At 41.1% G+C, this 23,100-nt stretch overlaps 2 protein-coding genes across 17 annotated transcripts in view; one reads left to right on the plus strand and one right to left on the minus strand.

Moving 5' to 3' along the window:
- The window catches only part of LOC138764652 (uncharacterized), a 230,124-nt gene that overhangs the window by 68,513 nt on the left and 138,511 nt on the right, over positions 1 to 23,100 (plus strand). For 3 of the 8 annotated variants that reach the window (XR_011358247.1, XR_011358248.1, XR_011358261.1), the window contains one exon: positions 9,936 to 10,028. The exons of 2 other annotated variants lie outside the window; for them this stretch is intronic. The gene's annotated coding sequence lies outside the window, so the exon portion shown is untranslated. Of the gene's footprint in view, positions 1 to 9,935; positions 10,029 to 15,603; positions 19,376 to 19,697; positions 22,408 to 23,100 lie in introns of those variants that run through there. 3 more of the 8 variants (XR_011358253.1, XR_011358256.1, XR_011358254.1) reach the window with 3 other exon arrangements.
- The window catches only part of LOC138764651 (uncharacterized), a 60,104-nt gene continuing 51,223 nt past the window's right edge, over positions 14,220 to 23,100 (minus strand). For 2 of the 9 annotated variants that reach the window (XR_011358244.1, XR_011358238.1), the window contains exons 2-3: positions 17,470 to 17,629; positions 14,235 to 15,651 (exon numbers count right to left, since the gene is read on the minus strand). The gene's annotated coding sequence lies outside the window, so the exon portion shown is untranslated. Of the gene's footprint in view, positions 15,652 to 17,469; positions 17,630 to 20,908; positions 20,982 to 21,123; positions 22,164 to 22,184; positions 22,316 to 23,100 lie in introns of those variants that run through there. The other 7 variants (XR_011358239.1, XR_011358242.1, XR_011358240.1 and 4 more) reach the window with 7 other exon arrangements.

The following is a 23,100-nucleotide window of genomic DNA, read 5'->3' on the forward strand; positions in this document are numbered from 1 at the left end:
AAAATGTCAGATTTATTCAGAATTTTGGAATTTACTCAATGTATACTCACCTAATGAAGAAGATCAAAAATTTATGCAAGATATCTTTTAGAAGATAGCAGATACGCAAGGGAACATACTAATAGGAGGAGATTTTAACCTTAATTTGGACTCAAACATGGATAAAACTGGAAAAAAAACTAACAGAAAGAACAAAGTAACCAAATTTATAATTAAATCGATGCAAGAAATGCAACTTTTGGATCTATGGAGGAAACAACACCCAAAGGAAAAGGAATATTCATATTATTCGGGTAGACACAAAACATACTCAAGGATAGACCTATTCCTGTTATCAGCCCACATTCAAGGGAGAGTTAGGAAAACGGAATATAAAGCTAGACTATTATCGGACCACTCACCCCTGTTATTGGCAATAGGGCTAGAGGACATCCCACCAAGAATGTATAGATGGAGATTAAACTCCATGCTACTTAAAAGACAGGATTTTAGAGAATTCATTGAACGACAAATTAAAATGTACTTTGAAATAAATACGGCATCAGTGAAAGATAAGTTTATACTATGGGACACAATGAAAGCGTTAATCAGAGGGCAAATAATAAGTTATATAACTAAGATGAAGAAGGACTACAATCGGGAAACAGAACAGCTGGAAAGGGAAATAACAAATATAGAAAAAGAATTAGCAATAAAGGAAGATACAACTAAAAGAAGAGAATTGGCAGACAAAAAAAAATAAAATATGAAACACTACAAACATATAAGGTGGAGAAGAACATAATGAAGACAAAACAGAAATATTATGAGCTAGGAAAAAATTGTACAAAATTCTAGCGTGGCAGCTTAAGACAGAACAAACTAAAAGAATGGTATTGGCATTAAGGAAAAAGGACAAACAAATTACATTTAATCCAATGGAGATCAATGAAAACTTCAGGGAATTCTACTAGCAACTATATCAAACTGAAAACAAAGGGAAAGAAGACAAAATAGATGAATTTCTAACTAAAATTGAACTACCGAAATTACAAACAGAGGAGCAAAATAAATTAATAAAACCATTTGAAATAGAAGAATTACAGGAGATATTTAAAAAACTACCGAACAATAAAACACCAGGAGAGGATGGATTCCCAATAGAATTCTATAAAATATTTAAAGACTTATTAATTCCTCCCCTCCTGGAAGTAATCAACCAGATTGATAAGACACAAAACATACCAGATTAATGCAAAACAGCAATAATTACAGTAATACCAAAGACAGGGAAAGATCCACTAGCACCAGCGTCATATAGACCAATATCTCTACTTAACACAGATTATAAGATAATAGCTAAACTATTAGCAAACAGATTGGCCGACTATGTACCAAAAATAGTAAATCTAGACCAAACTGGATTTATTAAAAAAAGACGAACAACGGACAATATCTGTAAATTTATTAACTTAATTCATGCAGTAGAAGGAAATAAAACTCCAACAGTAGCAGTTGCTTTCGACGCAGAGAAGGCCTTTGACAGAGTAGAATGGAATTATTTATTCAAAGTACTACAAAAATTCAGCCTACCAGAGAAATATATTAATTAGATTAAAGCATTATATAAGGGGCCATTGGCGGAAGTGACAGTAAATGGATATATATCAAAACAATTTAACTTAAGCAGATCAACAAGGCAGGGATGTCCACTATCTCCCTCACTGTTCGCATTAGCTATAGAACCACTAGCAGAACTGATAAGAACAGAAAATAAAATAAGAGGGATAAAAATAAAAGAGAAGAAAAAAATCAGTCTATTTGCAGATGACATTATAATATACTTAACAGAACAAGAAATATCAATAAAAGAATTACATAGGAAATTGAAGGAATGTGGAGCAATATCGGGGTTCAGGATCAACCAAATAAAAGTGAAGCAATGCCAATGAATAATGCGGATTTCACAAAGTTCAAGAAAGAATCACCATTTAGATGGCAAACACAAGCAATGCGATACCAAGGTGTACAACTAAATAAAAATCTCGGCCATCTATATAAACTAAATTATCATCCATTAATCAAAAAATTACAAGACGACTTAGAGCATTGGAAAGACTTACCACTAATACTGATAGGAAGGATAAACTGTATTAAAATGAACATTTTCCCAAGGATAAAATACCTATTTCAGTCATTACCAATTCACCTAACAGAGAAATTATTCAAGGAGTTAAAGAAAATAATAAGGAAATTCTTATGGAAAGGGGGGAAACTGAGGATAGCACTAGATAAATTAAAAGAATGGTACAAACAAGGAGGCTTACAACTACCAAACTTTAAGAATTATTATAGAGCCACACAATTAAGATTCCGATCAGATTTTTATCAAACAAGGGAAAAACCAGATTTGACCAGATTAGAACTAGATAAAATAGGGGAGAAGATACCTGAACATATATTATAGTTTGCCTTGCTGCCCCGGGATAAGTATTTTAAATACCGCTGGGTATTTTAACATAAATTTATAACCTTTATTCCATCGGATCATTTTTGCTGCATTAAACTCCTTCCTCTTCTTCAGGAGTTCAAAACTTATATCTGGATAGAAAAAAAATTCTTGACCTTTGTATTCCAGTGGTTTTTTTGTCTTCTTTTATTTTTTTCATTGCCTTCTCCAATATATTTTCTCTTGTTGTATATCTTAGGAATTTTACTAGAATGGATCTTGGTTTTTGTTGTGGTTGTGGTTTAGGGGTTAATGTCCTGTGTGCCCTTTCTATTTCCATTTCTTCCTGTAATTCTGGTCTTCCTAGGACCCTGGGGATCCATTCTTTTATAAATTCTTTCATATTTTTGCCTTCTTCATCTTCCTTAAGGCCCACTATCTTTATATTGTTTCTTCTATTATAATTTTCCATTATGTCTATCTTCTGAGCTAACAGCTCCTGTGCTTCTTTAACATTTTTGTCAGATTCTTCTAATTTCTTTTTTAAGTCATCTACTTCCATTTCTATGGCTGTTTCTCGTTCTTCCACCTTGTCTACTCGTTTTCCTATATCTGTCATGATCATCTCTAATCTATTCATTTTTTCTTCTGTACTTTTTATTCTTCTTTTTATTTCACAGAATTCTTGTGATTGCCATTCTTTTACCATTTCCATATATTCTTTAAAAAAGATATATCCATGTACTTCCCCTTCCCTTCATCTTCCATTTCTCTGTGTTCTTCCTCTTCTTCTTCTGGGTCCACTCCAGGATCTGTGTCCTTTACCTCTGTCTCTTCTGGTTTTCTTGTTGGGTTGTTTATTTTATTTTGTTGGGTATTTTTGGTCTCCTTATTTTTATTAAAAGTGTCTTGGTGTTGGTCTTCTTTCTCTGGGTTGGTCATCTGTTGTTTCTTTGATTTCCTATTTTTATTCTCTTCCTTCTTGTTCTCGTTATTTTCTATGTTTTCCTGTTGAGAGTCTTGCTGTTGTGTTGTACTTGTCTGTTTCAACTGTGGAGATTTACTCCTCAGTTGGTCCCCCCTCCCGTCAGTGTTCTTTTTTGTCTTGCGCATCGCGCATTCTCACTTTTGTTTGGCTCCATGAGCCATTTTTGTAGTCCTGAGTTCGGGGTTTCCACTGACCTCAGGGAACAGGCTTCTCTCTCCATGGCGGGCTTCCTCGACCGGTAAGGCCTTCACCTTCCTCTTCCGACGTCCTTCCTTCTTCTTTCCTTCCATTGTTTTTGGTTTTTCTTTCTTTGCTGCCATTTTCTCCACACTTTCACTTTCAATTTGTTATGTTTTCTGTGTTAGTGCCTTAGTTTTTTCTCTACCTTTTTTTTAACTTTTCTGGAGAGGGCTGGAGTTCCCCTACCGTCCACTACTGAATCACGTGACTCCTCATCGAAGGTTTAGCTTGTTGAGTTATTTATACAGGATGGCATAACATTGGGGGCCAAAGGGCCTGTACTTTGCTGTGATGTTCAGTGTTCGAACCCTCCACGACGTCCCTCTGCCTCTTATCATCAACCCAAATCTGTATCCAATTGATTCCATGGAAAATTCACCATGTAGTTCAGCCGACCATGTTGGATCTTGTCAAAGGCCTTGCTGATAAATTCCACATGGTAAACACGGGTTGTCCTGCCATCAGCAATTTTCCTGGTCACCTCCAAAATTTTAATTAACGTGACAAGATTCAAGTTCCCATGCAAGAAGCCGTGCTATCTTTAATCAGTGCCTCCCCTTCCAACTGCAAGTAGATCCTGTCTCTCAGCATCCCCTCCAGCCTCTTATCTACAACTGGTGTAAATCTGTCCAGCCCATAGTTCTCTGGCTTATCTCTGGAATTCAGCTCTTTGGTCCCCATGAGAACAAAGGCAAAGATGTGCTGAATAACCAAGTGGCCCAGGTAACACCTAAACTGGTCACTGGTGAGGAGGTGAATGGTGAGTAAGTGGCACTTGATCCCACAGCCAAACATGTCCATCACTTTACTGAGGATTGAGTAGACTGACATCAGGAATTTACTTATTGGATGTGTCCTGTTTCACAAGAACTGGGGAAACCTGGATACATTTTCATGTGATTATTCAGGTATCAGAGTGGAATCTGTCCTGGAACATTTTGCCAGAAGCCTCCATTTTAATGGGATCAAGTCATATCCCCAAACTTCCTGGTTGCAGAATAATTAAGAAGCAACATTGATCTGAGCCAAGTTTGTTTTTCTTCTCAAATGAATCCAGTATTTGAGTTCGACTCGAGGTAGTTTAGCGATGTTTCTCTCCACAGGACAGACGCTGAGCACATTTGCATCCTTATCTGCCTTCACCAATCCAAACACATTAATCAAGCCGTCTTTTTCTAGCACGGTGAGAATTGTTTGTTGGTGTTGATCACTAAATCAGGAACACATTTCCATACATCAAGCAGCATGCCTGTTCTTTTTAGCAGCCTGTTCCCACTGGGAGGTCCCCATCTCAGATTAAGTCCCACTGCCATCTCCTACAGGAAGTCTGAAGTGAAGGTAATAGTCCCCAGATCAGTGCCCAGTTTCACACACAACAATGAAAATGTCAAGCACATCTCTGGTCAATCGACAGCTGCATACAAAGAGTCTGTTGAAATTTGTCCCATGCAGAGAGCATCAGAAGGAGGTTGTTCAGCCTTCCACTTTCTCCTATTCGTTGCTGACATGTATCTGAACTCCATCTGCCTTCCCTGGCAACCAAAATCTTACAAAATTCCATCACTGGAGAAAATTTCAACTGACCCCCATCCTTGAGAGTTTTCCAGCAAGAGTTCCGGATTTCCTGTGCTCTGAATAGCCTGGGTCTAATTGAAATGTTTTCCCCCTTATTTGGAATGCACAGATGATGCATCAGTTTCTATCTCCTCCAGTGCACCCTTTCATGAATTTAAACTCCCAATTCCAGCAGGTTTCATTTTTCATGTATCATGACAAGTTTCATTAAAACGATCCAGCCCAACGACCATCGGATATAAGCCTCACAATTTTGGCTTTCCCATCTCCAATATCCTCTGCATTCAGCTCCCATTCTGAATGGAGACATGGAGTGCAGACAGTGGTTCTTTGAGCCTTATGATCTGACTCACCTGCCCACAGGGAATAGGATGGGGTCCAACACTGTCCCTGGGAAACAGCAGCTCCTGGGAGTGAGTTTGATGGTGGGTGAAGGAGAAAAAAATAAAGGGAAATAAAGAGGCAGTGGGAGGAGAGGGGAAGGAGGCAAGAGATGTGATGTGGCAGAAAATGGAAAGGGGAGGAATGGAAGAGTGGGGTGACAAAGGAGGGAGAGAGGAAAAATGGGTGGCTCCAGAGAGCTGGGAAGAGAGGTGCAATGAAAGACGAGGAAGAGATGGAGAATAGGGTCAGGGAAAGGCTGGAAAAGTAAGAGAGGGAGAGGATGAGGAGAGAAGGCCCTGATAGAAGGAATGTAGGGGTGGGGAGAGAGGCAGAGAGGGTGGGGGGAGGGGGGTTAGATGGATGTATGAGCTGTGGCAGAACACAGACTCTAATCTCAGCAGCTGTGATGGAAACCTTGGTCTGTTGGATTCCCTGCTCATCCTCTGCTCAGTGATAGGGCAAATCACTCCTTGCTTCTCTCTTTTCTTGAGGGAACTGCATCATGTGCCAGCAGCAGAGTTCTGGCTTAATTGGGACATTGTGTTCAGCACAGACAGTGGAGGCCTGAAGGGCCCAACCCTGAGCGCTAATGTTCGATGACAGAGGATTCAACAGCCAGGTGTTGAAGGGCATTTCTTTCACCAACTTCACAGGCCCTGTCCACGTTTTGGCTGCCAGTGAATCAGGGTTAACGTTTGTTTGACATGATCCCCAGTTCACACAGTAATCATACCAGGTAAAGGCAGAACGATGAGGGTAGCACTGTTGGTGTAGTGGTTAGTGTCACGCTGTTACAGCGCCAGCGATCAGGACTGGGGTTCAAATCCCACGCTGTCTGTAAAGTGTATGTTCTCCCGTGGTCTGGTTTTCTCGCACTGTTTGAAATGTAGCGGAGGTTGTCGGTTAATTGGGTGTAATTGGATGGCACAGGCTACTGGGCCAAATGGTCTGTTACCGTGCTGTCTTGCACAGGTCACAGACGGTTCCGTGTGTCTTTTTCCTCCTCCGTTCTCTCACTACATGGACCTGACAGTGATAGTAACTGTTCCAAGTTGATAGAGTGAGGATTGGAAGTGGGCACAGAAATGGTCGAGCCAGAGGTATTTCAAGCTGATCTTAACCCCTCTAAAGATGTGATTGAAAATCAGCAGTGCGACAATTTGTCACTGAATCCTTTTCTTCTCTGACATTAATTCTTCTGCTGAGAACTGCGAGTAATTCTGTGATTGGCTGATCTGGAAATAAGAAGGAAATAACCATGACGGTGGCACAGATGGAGACCTGCTTCACTTCCACACTGGTGCCAATAACAGGAGCAGGTGTCCCAGAATGAAGATGCCAGTGAGGTGGAACCAGTGGAAGAGGACAGAGTGCTCAGGAGGGAACCTGCATCTCACAATCCAACTCCCCCTCATTCCCAAAAATCACTTCCAGTTCATGAGCTGCACTTGTGACTTCATTCAACAGCACCGCTGCACCCTCTGCGCCTCCAATCCATGCAGTGTAACTCAGTCCCTTCCACACAGATGAGAAGATGGAGGCAAAGGAGACACTCCGTCACTTCACCCTGACATCCACGTCCTCCATCGCAGGGTCAGAGTCAGGTTGGCCACGAACATGGATCAGGGTTTGTTGTTTTAGGGCAGCAGGGTTGTGGAGAACAAGGTGCAAAATGACTATCAATTACAATTTTGTAAATACAAAATTGTAAAAGAAATAATGAGAGCGAGAAAGAGGAAAAGTGAAGCCATGTGCACAGGATCTTGTCCATTCAGAAATATGATGGTGGGGGAGAAGCTGCTTTTGTAACATTGTGTGTGTGTGTGTGTCTTCAGACTCCTGCACCTCCTCCCAGTGAGAAAAGGGCAAGGCCTGGGTGGTGAGAGTCCTTGAAGATAGAAACTGCTTTCTTGAGGCACTGCCTCTTAAAGATGCCCTTAATGGAGTGAAGACTAATGCCCACGATGGTGCTGGTTGAGTTTACAACCCTCAGTCGCCTATTCCCGTCCTGTCCATTGGCACCTCAATACCAAACAGAATTTCTGTGGAAATTTGCAAGCGACTTTGGTGACATCACGAATCTCCACAAACTCCTCATGAAGTATAGTGGCTGTCGAGCCTTCTACATGATTGCATCGACATCATGGTTCAGGATGGATTTTCAGAGCACTTGACCCAGGAATATGAAGTTTCTTACCCTCTCCACATGCAGAAAGCAGCCAATGTCCATTGATCCAGTGGACTCTCTCTCCTTGGAACATAGCATCTTTCTGGATTCTAACCCTGTCAACCTATTATTTGCACCTTTCTGCATCATATTTATGAACTATCTAATAAATGCAGGAATGTTTTTCACATCACCCACTCTGTGTGAATGTCACTTCCACATGTTCACCATTCCAAATGCTTAATCCCCTATTTATCAGGGTCGAGAGCTTTGGTGTTTGTCAACATGTTCCTTGCCTGAGAGGGTTTAATATGCCTATACAGAGGAATCCTCACCCTGTAACATATGCTCTTCTAGCCATAGGATCATTGAATGCTACAGCACAGAAAACAGGCCATTCACCCCCTCTAGTCTGTGCTGACCATCATCTCCCTCATTGCACTGATCTGCTCCCATTTCATAATCCTTCAGGTATCACCCATCCATAGACCTATTGAATTCATTCTTAAAACACACTATCAAGCTCGCATTCACCACATCAGTTGGCAGCTCATTCCACACTCCCACAACTCTATAAGTGAAGAACTTCCCCATTATGTTCCCCTAAACTTTTCCCCTTCAGCTTAAATCGATGATCTCTCATATTTATCTCCTCTAATCTGCGGAAAAAGCTTATTCACATCCACTCTGTCTATACCTCTCACAATATTGTAAACCTCTATAAAATCTTCCCTCATTCCTTTTTTCTCCAAGGAATAAAGTCCTAGCCCATTTAATCTTTCCCTGAAACTCAACTCCTGAAGACCTGGCAACATCCTGGTAAATCTTCTCTGCACTCTTTCAATTTTATTGAGATCCTTCTTGTAGTTAGGTGCCCAGAAATGCACACAATATTCCAAGTCTGGTCTCACCAATGTCTGAAACAACTTGGGTGAAATTGTTGGAACAAGTGAAAGGAAGCTCTCTCCAGATCAAATCTGTGTTCTTCCTGTCCTGGAGGATATGACCACATTCTGGTGGGAGATTTATTGACTGCCCCGTGGATGTTGTTGCTCCCATGTGACTCTGAGGTTGCACTGACTCACATTGAACATACAACACTGGAGAAGATTCAGGTCAGCTTTTCCACGCCATTGTTTAGTTTCCACACGAGCCTTCAGCCACCCCAACACCGTCCAACTGGGTCAACATCTCCGTCTATTCCCTTCCCACTCATTCACCTCTTTGGGAGAGTTCCACATTCTCCCTACTCTATCTCATTGAGATTATGATTTATCAAGAATGAGAGATTAATGACATTAGTCTCCATACCCCTGGAGAATTAATTTTTTTTAACCTCCTCAATGTTAGCATCTTGAAGGTGGAAATAAGCATTAGACTCTAAACTTGTCTTTGTGAAGATTGTATGCAGGGTTAACATGAGTATCTAAACCTATCAGTTATCGACCGATAATGTCACTAATTGTTCCACGTTCACACAGAAAAGAGCCTCACTGTATTCAATCCACTGCATTGCAGCATCAAAGAGATGGAGTCCCTGCTGGGAGGGTGTCAGGGCACTGAGTGGAAGGAGTGGAGAGACTGCTTTTGGTCTACAAGGTCCCCATAGGTTTTGAATTAACCCTGGATCAAACTTCACCAACTCTCAGTGACAGCCTGTGGCTCATTTAAAGTTCAGTAGCCATTTGCTTTGAAGAGCTACAGATGTCTGAAACTCTGTGTTAATGTGAAGATGCAGTCCTTCTTCCACTTCCTCTCAGGTTGTACAGGCCGGTTTAATTTGAGCTGGGGGCCCTCCCATTGCAATCTTGTTACTAAAATGAATAAGCCCACTGATTTGCATCTGGAAATACATTTCTGAGGTGGTTCTTTGCACCAACCAACAAGTTCATGTTTACCAAGCAGGATGGGACTGAAGGAATCGAAACCAGTGACCGTGAGATACACACAGACCAAGACCCTCTTGTCATTTCAGGTCAAGTGTCACTGGAAAGCAACAGGCTCAGAGTAATGGTGATTGACTGTTCAGGATGGATTGATTCATTCATTATGGGAACGAGGTGTTTCGACACAGGGCACCCTGTGATTTTGGTTCTGAAGGAGTTGAGAGGTTCCCACCAATCGTTTACTTTGTCTTCTTCCCACTGATCCAGAGATGCATCTGACGACAGATGTCGATCGCCATATAAATTAAGGGTCGTGACTGATTTAAAAGACCACAGGCCCCGAAGATGACAGGAATTAAGGTTGGACATTCAGTCAAGACACTATTTATTTTGTCTGAGGGTGAATGAAAGGATGAAGAGGTCTGCTTCTGGCATCAAGAGAGTGATATGTGTATCATTGCATTCCAAAGGATGAGAAGTTACTTATTAGAGGTATTTAAGATTATTAGGGGCTGAGGTAGGGTGGATAGCCAGCACCCAATATTAGGAAATACCAGAGATATCTGTTGAAGGTGAGAGGTGGAAAAGTTAGGGGTGATGTCAGAGGTAAGTTTTATGACACAGAGTGTGAGTGTCGAGGTTACAATGCCAGGGTTGGAGGTGGAGGCTGGTTCAAAAGGGACATTCAAAAGACTCTGAGATTGGCAATGGATGTAAGAAAAATAGAGGGTTATGGGTGTGAGGTCAGAAAAAAGATTGTTGTGGAGTAGGTCTATACAGGTTGGCACAACATAGTGGGCTGAAGGGCCTCTACATGTGCTGTAATGTTGTGTGTTCTGTCTGAACAGATCATACTGTCAGATTAAAACATTGCTTCCAAACAGCTTTTACCAGACTCTTCCTCACCTGATATCCCCCCTCCCTGCGCACCCCCTCCCCACTTCTTTGGTCTGGCATCTGGTTCACCCTCCTGTCAGTAACTTGTAATGACTCACCACTCTCTGCAAAGGCAAGTGGGAGCCGTTGCTTCAGTTGTCCAATGACTTTGCACTGTCACCGACCATGGACACAACCAGCCTCAGGTGTCCTTCATGATGAATGGGAGCTGAGTCACGAGGATTGCTCCTCTGATCTGAAATCCTTGCAGGATCTGCAGGCAATCATAGCCAAATCACAATGAACAAATGATATGATATTGAAGGAGAAGGTGAGGCTCTCAACACCTGTGAGCACAATTTAGAAGGTTTTTTGATTTCAGAATGTTTCCCTTGCCAGTCCTTATTGTTACCCTCATTGCAGCTTAGAGGTTTTAAGGGTTGGCACAGATTAGACTTTAAATGCTTTAAAGAACTATTTCTTCAAAATAAGTTTGTTTCTTTTGAATAATTAATGGTTAAATGTGAATGACCAAAATGCATTGTTTTTAGATATTTGCAGGTGAGTCATTTTGTTCAATCTCAGATCCCTGATTTTCCGCAATTCCCGAGGCAAATCCTCTTGATTTACTTTTTGGTTTACAACTTTCTCATAAAGATTCACTATCTCTTATTTATAACAATTTGCATGATTTAAATGTGGCCTTGTTAGTTAAGATTAAGAGACACTGGGAAGAGGATTTGAATCTTTCAATCTCTGATGAGCTCTCAGACTCTATTTGTTATCTGATTAATATGATCTCCCTTTGTGCACGACATTGCTTATTGCAATTTAAAGTGGTCCATAGGGTACATATGTTGAAAGTTAAATTGTCTCGTTTTTACTCTGATATACACATTCGATGTGACAAATGTAATTGTTGAGGCTTCTTTGATTCACATATTATGGACTTGCCCTGGTTTAGAGAAATATTTTCCAAACATCTTAAGGTTAAGTTGGAACCTTGCCCTTGAATTGCTCTTTTTGGATCATTTCAGGATGATGACGTTTTATTGACTTCAACTCAAAACCAAATTTTATCTTTTATTTCATTGATAGCGAGACGAGCAATTTTGATGAAATAAGATTCAAATACTAATTTCATACAGACATGAGGCCCATTATGGGCCATTATCACACTCTGAGTTTGACGGTTCTCATCCCCTTCGATGCTGTGCTGTTTATTTCCAGGTTGTCGTCACTTGATATCCACACATTAGTTTTTTTTCCAACCTTGTATCGTGGTAGGGGCTTTGAATTAAGGGTTTTCTGCTTTCTTTTCATTTTATTACAATTTGTATTTCTTACACAAATGTACTGTTTAACTCTGTTTTATTGTAAACCTCAATAAAAAGATCGAGAAAGGAACAAAAGAATTCATCATGATTGTGCAAAAGGAGATGGAATGGAGAGACAAAGCAAAGGGAAGGCAACAGGGGAAGAAAGTGAGGGGTAGGGGAGAGGTTTAACAAAAGCCAGAGATGTCGAATCTGGTTGGAGGGTGCCCATTCAGAAGAAGTATTGTTCCTCCAATTTGCACGTGGTCTTAGTCTGGCAGAGCACGAGACCACGGACACACACGTCAGCAAGGGAATGAGATAGATAATTGAAATGGGAGGCCACTGGGAGGACCACATTGTTGTGGCGGATGGAACCAAGGTGCTCAACAAAGCGATCTCCCAGTCTCTCCAATGTCGAGGAGACCACAACAGAAGCACCAGTTGCAGCAGATGACCCCTGCAGATTCACAAGTGAAATGCTACTTCACTTGGAAGGGCTGTTTGGGCCCTGAAAGGTGATGAGGAAGGTGTGGTCACAGAGGACTATCTCGTGCAGTCATAGGAGTTGGACCCAAAGGAATAATGTGTGGGAAGGGAGGAGTCGACAAGGGAGTGACAGAGGGAGTGGTCCCTGCAGAAGGCGGAGAAGGAAATATGTGTCTAGCGGTGGGATCACGAAATAGGTGGTAGAAATGGCAGAGGAGGATGTGTTGAATGTGAAGGCTGGTGGGGCAGTAGCTGAGGACAAGAGGAATCAGGTTATTGACTGGTGAATGTATACCCTGCTCTGTCAGTGAGTTACTGACTGACGAAAGGTTACCCTGCTCAGTCAGTGAGTTACTGACTGGCGAAAGGATATCCTGCTCTGTCAGAGAGTTACTGACTGGTGAAAGGATACCCTGCTCTGTCAGTGAGTTAGTGATTGGTGAAAGGATACCGTGCTCTGTCAGTGAGTTACTCACTGGTGAAAGATACCCAATGCGGGTGGAGTGAAATGGAACGGAGAGGCAGACCTAAAGGAAGTGGGGGTTGGGGGTATGAGTTTTACCAAAAGCCATAAAAGCTGTTATTAATGCCATCTGGTTGGATGGTGCCCAGTTGGAAGATGAGGTGCTGTTCCTCCAGTGTGTGGTTGGTCTCAGTCTGGCAGTGCATGAAACCATGGGCACACATTTAGCAAGTGAATGGGATGGAGAATTGAAATCGGAGCCACTGGGAGATCCACGCTATTGCAGCAGACAGAGCCAAGTTCTTTACAAAGCGACCTCCCAGTCTGCGTCCAGTCTCTCCAATGTAGAGGGGACCACAATAGGAGCACTGAATGCAGTACGTCACCACTGAAAATACAGAAGTAAATTTGCTTCACTTGGAAGGACTGTTTGGGGCCCTGAATGGTGGTGAGAGGTGGTTTGGGCACAAGTGGAGCATCACCTGTGGTCACTGGGGTAGGTCCCAAACAGATAATTGGTGGGGAAGGAGGTAGCAGAGAGTCACGGAGGGAGTGGTCCCTGTGGAAGGCAGAGAGGGGAGGAGAGGGGAATACGTGTCTAGTAGTGGGATCATGAGGTATGTGGCGGAAATGGCGGAGGAGGATGTGTTGGATGTGGGCGCTGGCACCATTCGGGAAAATGACTTTTGGTTACCGGGATTGGTTAAAGTGCTGATGGCTAATGAGTCTCCTGAGGAGCTTCAGACACTGATAGCTTCCCCACACTTCAGGATTCAGAACCACGGGTCACAGAGATACAGCTTGGATGCCTTGAGCTGGGGCTTATTACTGAACAGGGCAGAGTCCATGGGGTTACTAAGCTCACAGAGGCCGAGAGGAAGCAGGATCGGAGGAGGTGGAGAGATCCAAGGACCCCCAATGCCTCAAAAGGGACTCTCTTTTGCCCCTCTTTCTTGACTGGATTGTGGCCCTGCATTGATGGCTCTTCAGTGTGTGCTTTGACAGGGCAAACAAAGGAAAGAGTTTTCTGTGTTTGTGGACATGACAATCAATGGAATGTTATTCTGGAATTTGGATTTGATGGACAGAGGAGGAGCAGGGAATTGTTTCACCAGTTTGTACCTCAATGACAGGGCACATCCTCACAACAGGAGATAGAGTGGGATTAAGATAGAACAAGATAAAATAGGAGTAAAGGTACTGTAACGTTTACTTTATAAATGGAATGAAAAGGTGGTGCAATATAACAACTCACCAGTATTGCATTATTTACTTAACATATGGAAGAAGATGCACGTAGAAAGGAAATTAAATTATCAAACACCAAAAAAGCTTTTGACGCAAAATCCACTAATCCCTTTTACAATAGACAACCTATATTTTTTAAGAGAATGGGATTGAAAAGGAATCAAGAGAATAGAAATTTGGTTTTTTTGGAAATAATTTATTAAGATTTGAACAGTTGAATGAGAAATACGGAATAACTGACGGTCCAATGTTTGCATACCACCAATTAAAAGCTTAATTAAAGGACGAATTGGAAAGCAGATTGAGACTACCGGAAGGAAGCAGTTTTGAGTATGTAATTACAGACACAATGATAATTAAAAGATTTATAACAAACATGTACATTAAGCTGCAAGGCAAGGAAAATGATGAAATAAGGTACAAACCTAAACAAAGTTGGGAAAAGGACTTAAACAAAGATAAAGAACAAACATGGGAAAAGTTATGTTCTGGAATTATGAAGAACACAATAAACATAAGGCTACGTATGATACAATATAATTGGTTACACAGGCTATATATCACCCCTTAAAAATTAAGAGAATGGGACCCAAAAATATCGGATAGATGCTTTCACTGTAAAAATGAAATTGGAACAACAATACACGCAATTTGGGCATGCGCAAGACTGAATATATTTTGGGAAGAACTAAATCAGATATTAAATAAAACACCAAAAGCAACATACCAAAAAATCCAGAAATTTGTCTTTTAAATAACATAATAAGTAAAGATCTCGGACTCAAATTGGATAGAACACAAAAAAGATTCATTATGATCGACTTAGCAGTAGCAAAAAAAATACATAATTTCAACTTGGAAAACGAAAGAGAGCCTGAAAATACAATGGTACATGGAAATGAATAAGTGTATCTCATTGGATAAAATTACATGTAATTTAAAAGACAACATTACATTGTTTGAACAAATCTGGGAACCATACATGAAATATAACAGAAAGAGCTGGCCTTGGACCTCCATCTCCTAAAACAATAAGATGATAAACACGATCAGATTTAATGTGTAAATGTAGATGACCCATCTTTCTTGTTTGTTTTTCTTTTGTGTGAAGATGTTGTTTTATTGTATTTTATATGTTTAATATTTATTGGTTTTGGAGGGGGAGAAAAGAGAGAAAATGTCATTGTGCATATTTAATGAGAAAGATTTGTACATAGTTGAAAAGGTTCATCGTGCAATAAATAAAGATTACAAAAAACAACAGGAGATAGAGGACGTTTGACACAAACTTTGCCATTTTGGTTTCTTGGTTTTTGTCAAACCCATCCATTTTCCCTCTCTCTCACTCAAGATTAGAATTCCATTTGTGGTCACAAACAAAAAAAAGCACAAAAATCTCTCTTTATCTCTTCTTGCCTCCATCTCAGTTCTTGAAATTTCATTTCAATCTCTTCCTTGGTATTTCTTTTTGTCTTTCTCACTCTCCTTCAGTTTGAGCTCCTGTCTGAGCGGTGACATATATCCATTCTCGTTTGCCTCCCAGTGCAACAAGTCTACAGAAGATGCCATCTCACTGGCTCGACACAAAACCCTGGAACACATGGACAGCAAAGATACATGAATCAGGATGCAATTTATTGACTATAGTTTGGCATTCAACACCATAATTCCCTCCAAACTAATCAACATACTCCAAGGCCTGGGCGTCAATATTCCCATGTGTTGTTGGATCCTCGATTTCATCATTTCCAGACTCCAGTCAGCCCGGATTGGCAGAATATTTCCTCTCCAATCTGCCTCAGTACCAGAGCACCACTGAGTAATGTATTTATCCCCCTGCTCTACTCACTCTATACCATTGACTGTGTGGCTCAATACGACAACAAAATTGTTCACAAATTAGTTGACAATACCACCTGAGTGGGCTGTATAATTAAGGGCCGATGAGTCAGCATACTAGAGGGAGATTCAAAGCTTAGTTGAATGGTGTACTAACAATGACCTCTGATTCAATGTCACCAAAACTAAGGAGCTGATTGCAGTCTTTCGGAAAGGAAAACCAGAGGTGTATGATCCAGGCATCTCTGGGGGATCACAGGTGGAGAGGGTGAGCAAATTTAAATTCCTGGGAGTCACGATCTGAGAGCAGCTTTCCTGGACCCATCATAATAATGCCATCATGAAGAAAGCACATCAGTGCCTCGACTTCCTCAGCGGAGGCTGGGTAGGTCAACGGAAACCTTGGGAACCTTCTACAGAAATGTAGTGAAACATGTGCTGACCGGCTGCATCATGGCCTGCTTTGGGTGCATCAATACCTCTGAGTGGAAAGCCCTGCAAAAGGTAATGAACACAGTCCAGAACCTCACAGGGAAAACTCTCCCCACCATTGAGAACATCTACATGGAACGATGAAGTCGTCAAGCAACAGCAATCATCAAAGATCCACACCACCTAGGACACCCTCTGTTCTTGTTGCTCCCATCAGAAAAGAGGTACAGGTGCCACTGGACTTGCACCTTCAGGATCAGGAATAGTTGCTACCCCTCAACCACCAAACTCTAGGACAACCAACTCATTCAGAGACTGAGATTACTACAAATGGACGGGACATCACCTCATCTTCCGACTGGTCACCATCCAACCTGATTGCACTTATATCAATTTCTCTGGTTTTCTATAAGCCACCATCACCAGCACCACCCTGCCAATCTTCATCTCCTTACTTTTATTTAGTTTGCACTCTCTCTCTCTCTCTCTCTCCTTGCACAGAACCAAAATCAATTCTCACCTTTCCTTTTATCATGTCCAATGAACACTTCTGGTTTGTTGGTCTGGACTCCTCCCCCTCCCATTCTTCCCCCTTTTCTCTCACAGTCTTTCTTCAGACACCTGCCTGCTTTTTCCTTATACATAGAACACTACAGGCCTTTCAACCCTCAAGGTTTTGCCGACCCATGTATTCCTTACAAAATGTACTCAAACCTCCCTACCCTGTAACCTGCTATTTTTCTTCCATCCATGTGCCTGTCTAAGAGTCCTTTAAATGCCCCGAATGATTCAACTTCCATCACCATCCTTGGCAAGGTATTCACAACAGTCTCCATCAAAAAAAAACATCTCTGATGTCTCCCCTAAATTTCCCTCCCTTCACTTTGTACCCACATCCTTTGGGGTTTGCCATTCCTGTCCTGGGAAACAGGTGCTGGTTGACCACCTTATCAATGCTTCTCACGATCTTGTAGTCTCCTCTCATCCTTCTACAGCCCAAAGAAAAATTTCCCTGCTCTGCTAACCTTGCCTCATATGACTTGTTTTCCAATCCAGGTAACATCCTGCTAAGTCTCCTCTGCACCCTCTCCATAGCTTCCACATCCTTCCTGTAATGAGGTGACCATTGTGGACTCACCAGAGATTTGCAGTTGCAGGTTTCTTTATTGACCAAATTCTTGCTTCTTTTGAACAATTATCCACCATATTTATAATACCTAAACATCACTTTTTTTGTTATTTACAGGTTAGGAGCTTCTTGAATTCTTTAATTTTGAGGCTTTCTCAAGGTCTGGAACCTAATATGATAGGGGAGATTTATAAGGTCAATGCAAATAAAAGCAAAGTGATGCCAATGAGTAACGTGGATTATACATAACCTTAAAAAGAATCTCCATTGAAATGGCAAACACAAGCAATCCGATACCTAGGTATCAGATTAGACAATAACTTAAACCACTTGTAAAAATGAAATTATTAGCCATTAATAAAGAAATTACAGGATGACTTAGAACGTTGGAAAGAATTGCCACTAACGTTGATAGGGAGGGTGAACTGCATTAAAATCAATGTGTTCCCAAGGATACAATACTTATGTCAAACATTACCAATTCCCTGAACAGAGAAATTCTTTGTTGAACTAAGGAGAATAATAAGGAAATTCTTGTGCAAAGGGGGGAAACCGAGGGTAGCAGTAGATAAATTAACAGAGAGGTATAACCAAGTGGGTTTGCAGTCACCAAACTTCCAAAATTATTATAGAGCTGCACAATTAAGGTATTTATCAGATTTTTACCAAACGAGAGAAAAATCAGAATGGACTAAGATAGAATTAGAAAAAAAGAAGAGAGAAGGTACCGGAACATATACTTTATAAATGCGAGGAAATGATGGTGCAATATAACAGCTCACCAGTATTGCATCATGTGATTAATATATTTGATTAATATACACATAGAAAGGAAAAAAATAAAATACCAAATACCAAAAATGCAATTGATGCAAAATCCACTAATCCCTTTTACAAGAGATAACATTTCCTTCAGAGAATGGGAGAGAAAAGGAATCAAGAGAATAGAAAATTGTTTTTTGGGAAATAATTTGTTAACCTTTGAACAGTTGAAGGACAAAAATGGAATAACTCATGGTACAGTGATTGCTAATTTATAGGATAAATTGGGAAACACATTGAGATTACCAGAAGGAAGTAGCTTTGAATATGTGATTACAGATACCATGATATTTAAAAGATTTATCACAAATATGTACATTTAGCTGCAAGGTAAGGAAAATGATGAAATAAGCTATAAACCCAAAAAGTGGGAAAAGGACAAATATAAAGATAAAAACATGGGAAATGTTTTGTCCTGGAACTATGAAGAATACAATAAACACACGGTTATGTATGATACAGCATAAATGGTTACACAGGTTATATATCACTCCCCAAAAATTGAAAGAATGGGATCCAACAATATCGGATAGGTGTTTTCGTTGTAAAAATGAAATGGGAACAATACATGCAATTTGGACATTTACAAAAGTGAATACATTTTGGGAAGAACTAAATCAGATATTAAATAAAATCACAAAAAAACAACATACCAAAAAATCCAGAAATTTTTCTTTGAGAAACACAAGAAGTGAAGAACTAGGTCTCAAATTGGATAAAGCACAATAAAGATTCATTATGATAGCCTGAGCAGTAGCAAAAAAATGTATCATGTCAACTTGGAAAATGGAAGAGGGCCTGAGAGTACAGCAATGGTACATGGAAATGAATAAGTGTATCCCATTGGAAATAACATATAATTAAAAAAATAAAGTTACATTGTTTGAACAAATTGGGGAACCATACATGGAACATAACAGAAAGAGCTTGCCTTGGACCTCCATCTCCTAAAATGATAAGATGATAAAAACGATTAGATTAGATTGTAAAAGTAGATGACACATTTTTCTTGTTTGTTTTTCTTTTGTGTGAAGATGTGGTTTTATTGTATTGTACATTTATTGGTTTTGGAGGGGGATGGGAAAGGGGGAGAAAAGGGGGAAAATTTCACTGTATATTTAATGAGAAACATCTGTACATATTTTGGTTGATATGGTTCATTATGTGATAAATAAAAAAAATTAACAAAGGAAGGACAAGGCTTAAAAGAAGTGACATTGCGGGCAGTCGAGGCATTCAGGTCAATGCCTCCCTGCATATGGTCAACGTCGCCATCTTCTGTTCAGACATGATCAATCTGCAGACTGATCAGCATCTCCGGCCAGTTTGAGTGGGACTGGGGCCAAAGTAAATTGGAGGAAGAGTGAGGCAATGCTTTGGTAACTAGTCTGACCAGATCACCATCCCCTTCACAGATCCGAGGACCTGAAAATGTTGAGGATTTGGTTTGGAGAGCCTCAAGCGTGGAATAAAATTTGGCGAGAGTGGATCACAGAGGACAACTAGAAAATGGGTCTCTGAGCAGGATGCACCCTCTCAATAACATGGAAGAATCTGGTCGTCGGGTGCAAAGTGCTCTTGGTACTGCTAAATCTCCTCCATTATGTTCACCAGAGGAGTCTTCTGGTTTATATGGAGATCCAAAATGGAAAGGGTTCGATGGTCCTCATGTACAAGTTGCAGACAAAAGGGGCAGGTTTTTCCCAAAATCAGGCTGTGCATGGAACCAACATACAAGGGGACCATGTGCTGCTATGTGCTGAGGTTCTTCCTACCCCTGGTGTTGTGAAGGATGGGCGTGGCTCCATTGTCATGCAATGTCCTTGTCAGCTGGACTTTACCACACCACCTACCCTTTTCGCAAAAATCTTTTCCAAAAAACAAACATTTAACCATCAGGCAGTGGTCAGCACCGAATGCTCTGCAAACAAGTTCTCAAGGGATACTGGGGGATGGTTCCTTGTGCAGACTATTCAGGTCTGGAAGAATGCCTCATTGCCAGAGCTCCCTCATAAGCAACAGAACTTGACTGAGCTGATGATGACAAGAGCTATCTTGGTTAGAACCTTCCTGTATGATAAAATATCACCCACAATGTATGTTGTCCCAAGATGGCTGTGCAGTGTAGTAAAGACAGTCACCCACTTCTTTGCAGAATAGATTTGCTCACAGTGTGTGGGGCAGGATGCAAGGGACCTTGTCATTATATAACAAATGACTATAACTTATGGGCTGATCCTGGGGAGGCACGCAGCTCAGATATCCAGAGCTGCCTGAAGATCATCAATGGTGAAAGATGCCCTTTGGGCTACGCAAAACTTGTTGTTCTTTCAGCACATTGAGATGTCAGTGAAGCAATGCTGCTGATTGGCTGAGGGATGCACTGAGGCTTGGTGCAGCCAACACAATGGTTTTGTGCGAACCAAACGTCATCAGGCATTGAGGGGCTGAGACCAATGGGAAGTCCCTCAAACAACAGAGGGGAGAGTATCTTCAATATGCCACTGTCTTAAATAGAGAATGAATATAACAATGAACATTGATGGAAATGAATGGATATGACTCTAAGGATTTGAAAGGACTTTGAAGAGTTTTCTTTTATAAATAATTTATTGTTTAACCTAACTTTGTCAACCTTGCTTCATGGCAACATCGTGATAAATCTTCTCTGCAGCCTCTTGAAAGCATTTACTTCTTTCCTGTAATGAGGCAACCAGAACTGAATGCATTCTAACCAGAGGTTTAGAGTGCTGCAACAATATCTCATGGCTCTTGAACTCAATCCCCTGACTAAAGAAGGCTAACCCACCACAAACATTCTTAACCACCCAATCAACTTACAAGCAGTGTGTAGATAAAATTCTTGCAGGCAGGTTCCATAAATCAGGATCTTCAGCTCAGCTGTCAGATGAGTCCTGTGACAGGACAAATTTCCCATTTACGAGGCAGGTTGTTGGATGAAGGGGGAGTACGAAGAAAAACTCTCCAGTGTGCAGAAAATTATGCACCAGATCACTACTATGGCAGCAGACCACAGAGTAATATTACGACTCCTCAGAGAGGTCTCAGAGAGTATGTGGTTCAGATCCAACCACAAGCAATGAAGTGGACTGATATTATTTACCATTATGACAATGTACAATGAACAAACCGTACAAATGGGCATTGTTTCACAATGGTCTGCACAAGTCAATGTCTGACTTGGTTTTGGTATATATGGATGAGAGTGTCTTTTTGTCAATTTTCCTGAATATCAAATATACCTTCAAAACAAATGACAAAAAGCAGTCAGGAAACATCACATTTTGTTAACTAAGGTAATAAAAGTGGAGCAATGAACAAAAAAAAATCAATGGTGGGAAAGGAATAGGAGTTGGGGATTGACAGTAGATAACATCTCATGGAGACCCCTTTCACCCAAGACATTGACAAGGGTGGTCACAACAGTGGGAGGGGAATGAATATGTACTGTGTGTTTTTAGGAGTAATGGGCTGGTTGAGAGATGCCTTGGCCATAGGTTCAGGATGCCAATTTACAGATAGCTGCAGTAACATTGCAGAACATCACATGAATGCTACTCTGGCCAACAACCATGTAATCAGAGCCCGATCCATATTATTGCACCGGTTATAAAACTGGATTCTCTCCTGGCTGCACTCAGCAAGAGTTCCACCTAAACTCCCTGCATCAATAAAACAGTCTTTCTTTCAACATCCCCTCTATCCAGAATTCTCCAACTGCACTGATTCTGCAGTGTCCCGCCCTGACTTCACCCACCATCTAATCAGACTCATTCTTCTATGTTGCAGAGCAGCAATCTATCAAGAAGGTCAATGGAATGATGGCCTTCATTGCTAGAGGGATTGAATTTATCAGCAGGGATGTTATGCTGTCAACGTACAAGGTTCTGGTGAGGCCACATCTGGAGTACTGTGTGCAATTCAGGTCTCTTTACTTGAGGAAGGATATCCTGGCTTTGGAAGTGATGCAGCGGAGCTTCACCAGGTTGATTCCAGACATGAGCGGGTTAACCTATGAAGAGAAACTGGGGCTGTACTCACTTGACTTTAGAAAAATGAGAGATCTTATACAAATATATAACATTATAAAAGGCATGGATAAAATAGAGGTAAGACGGTGTCCCCATTCTTGAGGGAGATTGGAACTGGGGACATATCCTGAACATTCAGGGTAGAAGAGTTAGGACAGAGGAGGAACTGCTTTTCCAAGAGGGCAGTGAATCCATTCAATGCCCATTGAATCAGTGGTGGCAACCTCAGTGAATATATTTAAGACAGGTTGGATAGATTTTTACAGAGGAGTATTAAAGGATATGGGGAAAAGGCAGGGAGGTGGAGATGAGCCCATCATCAGGACAGCCATGATCTTATTGAATGGTGCAGGCTCAACCGGCTGAATGGCCCACTCTTGCTCCTATTTCTTAAGCTCTTAATATCCAAAATATCAACACTTGCATTTGTTTGATCAATCAAATCACGAGCCTGTCCACTTGACCACATGGAGTCCACAAAACAAAACCTACTCAGTCAACTAAATGTATTCTCTGTTAGTTTTGAACAGTGAGGCAAAGATATCCACCTCAACGATCCTGCACACACGGTCACTGCTGCAGAAGTCAAGTCAGCCTTCCGGAGAGTGAACCTGTGGAAAGCAACTCACCCAGAGGGAGTCCCTGGACACATACTGAGAGCCACCCAGATCAACTGGTAGCTGAATTCCCAGGTATCTTTAATCTCTCTCGGCCGTGATCTGTAGTTGTCACCCATTTCAAGAAGGCCATCATTATACCAGCACAG

This window comes from Narcine bancroftii, chromosome 5 (assembly GCF_036971445.1).
Source record: "Narcine bancroftii isolate sNarBan1 chromosome 5, sNarBan1.hap1, whole genome shotgun sequence".
In the NCBI taxonomy this organism is placed as follows: domain Eukaryota; kingdom Metazoa; phylum Chordata; class Chondrichthyes; order Torpediniformes; family Narcinidae; genus Narcine; species Narcine bancroftii.